This window comes from Molossus molossus, unplaced genomic scaffold (assembly GCF_014108415.1).
Source record: "Molossus molossus isolate mMolMol1 unplaced genomic scaffold, mMolMol1.p scaffold_m16_p_20, whole genome shotgun sequence".
Taxonomy (NCBI): Eukaryota; Metazoa; Chordata; class Mammalia; order Chiroptera; family Molossidae; genus Molossus; species Molossus molossus.
The window spans coordinates 37,742,743-37,745,336 of NW_023425356.1; the positions used below are offsets into that span (position 1 = coordinate 37,742,743).

General features: G+C 47.0%; 1 pseudogene; it reads left to right on the plus strand.

Annotated features, from left to right (window-relative positions):
- Window positions 1-413: 413 nt before the first annotated feature.
- On the plus strand, window positions 414-2,108 carry LOC118636982 (annotated as a pseudogene).
- The last annotated feature ends 486 nt before the right edge of the window (window positions 2,109-2,594 follow it).

Here is a 2,594-nt window from a genome sequence, read left to right on the forward strand (position 1 = left end):
CACTGAGATGTTACCCTGGTGATGGAATGTTCTGATTGTGCCATTCCAACTTTGTTCTACTTATAGAACCTGGTTAAGAGAAGTTTTAGAGTCAGAGAGATCATTTGCATATCCACCATGTGTCCTGGAATAGATTATTCAACCTCTCTTAATATCAGTTTCAATTTTAATCTTTAAAGTGGGATAAAGATACCTATTTCATTACAGTGTGTGTGTGTGTGTGTGTGTGTGTGTGTGTGTGTGTGTGTGTGTTTGCGGTTAAAATTAAGTGAAATATGTATGTCAAGCTCTTCACATTGTGCCTGCATCCCTTTATTACATGTGCTGATATTTCTTGAGCACCTACTCTGTGCCTGGTGCTGTTCTGGTACTGGGGACAAATGGGAACCTGCCTCCGTGGAGCCTGTAGTCTAATGGTCTGTAGTAAGTACTTAGTAAATTATAACTATTCTTACTGATTTTACTAAAACTTTATTTTACTCAGAGAATTATTTTAATCATATATCTTTTTATCTCAGAAAAGAAAGTCTCCAGCTAAAAAATTTTTCAGAAACACAGAAGTCAGCCCTGGCCGGTTTGACTCAGCGGTTAGAGTGTCTGCCTGCGGTCCAGAGAAACACAGAAGTCATAAATTCCTTATTTTTTTACAGAAATTCGTGATAAAAGAAAGGTTGGTATGAGTGCATTACTCACCTCAACTCTTAGCTTGTCAGGGACAGCAACTAGCACCTGGTGTCTACTCCACTTGCCCGCACCTGCTAACCTGCAGCCACGCGTGAGTGCCTCTCCATCCGTGTTGGCCTGGCTGGTGTCCAGATTGGCAATGCCTGTTGGCACCTCTACTGCCTGGAACATGGCATTCAGCCCAATGGCCAGATGCCAAGGACAAGACCATTGAAGGTAGCGCGGAGATGACTCCTCAAAGCCTTCCTCAGTGAGACAGGTGCTGGCAAGCATGTGCCCAGGACAGTGTTTGTAGACCTGGAACCCACAGTGGTAGATAAAGTTCACACTGGTACCTACCACCAGCTCTTCCACCCTGAGCAGCTGATCACAGGGAAGGAAGATGCTGCCAATAACTATGCCCATGGGCACTAGACCACTGGGAAGGAGATCACTGACCTCATCCTGAACCAAATTCAGAAACTGGCTGACCAGTGCACAGGTCTTCAGGGTTCTTGGTTTTCCACAGCTTTGGGGGGAACTGACTCTGGATTCACCTCCCTGCTGATGGAGCTTCTCTGTTGATTATGGCAAGAAGTCTAAGCTGGAGGTCTCCATGTACCCTGCCTCCAAGGTTTCCACAGCTGTAGTTGAGCCCTTCAGCTCCATCCTCACCACCCTGGACCCCTCTGATTGGGCCTTTATGGTTGGCAATGAGGCCATCTACAACATCTGTTGTAGAAACCTGGATATTGAACACCCAACCTGCACTAAGCTTTATCACTTTATTAGCCAGATTGTGTCCTCCATCATTGCTCCCCTCAGGTTTGATGGAGCCCTGAATGTCGACCTGGCTGAATTCCAGACCAACCTGGTTCCCTATCCCCAGATCCACTTCCCTGTGGCCACATATACCCTCTCATCTCTGCTCAGAAAGCCCTTCTTTAGCAGAGATCACCAACAGGTGCTTTGAGCCAGCCAACCAGGTGGTGAAACGTGCCTCTCGCCATGGTAAATACATGACTTGCTGCCTGTTGTACCGTGGTGACATGGTTCCCAAAGATGTCAGTGCTGCCATTGCCACTATCAACACCAAGCACAGCATCCAGTTTGTGGACTGGGACCCCACTGGCTTCAAAGTTGACATTAATTACCAGCCTCCCACTGTGGTACCTGGTGGAGACCTGGCCAGAGTACAGCGAGCTGTGTGCATGCTGAGCAACACCACGGCTAGTGCTGAGGCCTGGGCTCGCCTGGACCACAAGTTTGACCTGATATATGCCAAGTGTGCCCTTGTCCACTGGTACGTGGGTGAGGGCATGGGGGAAGGAGAGTTTTCTGGGGCCCGTGAGGACATGGCTGCCCTTGAGAAGGATTATGAAGAGGTTGGTGTGGATTCTGTTGAAGGAGAAGGTGAGGAAGAAGGAGAGGCAGAGGAATGCTAATTACCATGCCTTTCAGCCCTGCAATCTGTCACACTTAGAGCGCCAGGTTCAACAGCTGACAGGTGTTAAAGCTTTCTGGTTAGATGTTTTTCGCTTTTACCTGTGATCGTGTCTGTTTTTCATGTGTACCTATAGATTTCCCCCTCATGTGTAAAAGTAAAGGCATTGAAAAAAAACCCAGATCAGTATTAAAGAAAGCAGTTTGCAATGCCAAGAAAACCCATTGCCTAAGGACTATATGAAGGATCAGTGAAAGAAACTTCAGCACCCAGTTCTAATGAGACTGGGCTACAGTGACTGTTGAGGCCAATGCAAGGCAGTTGCTGAGGTTAAAAAGGTATTTTTTCATTGTTGTTTTTTGTTTCTTTGTTGTTGTTTTTTAAACAAGGCTCCCAGATCATGCAAAAGGCTTATCTAGAGACCTAACCAGTTGGGCACAACCCTGGCACCGGAGGGCCAGGAGCCATATCCAAGTCCTTCCTTCTC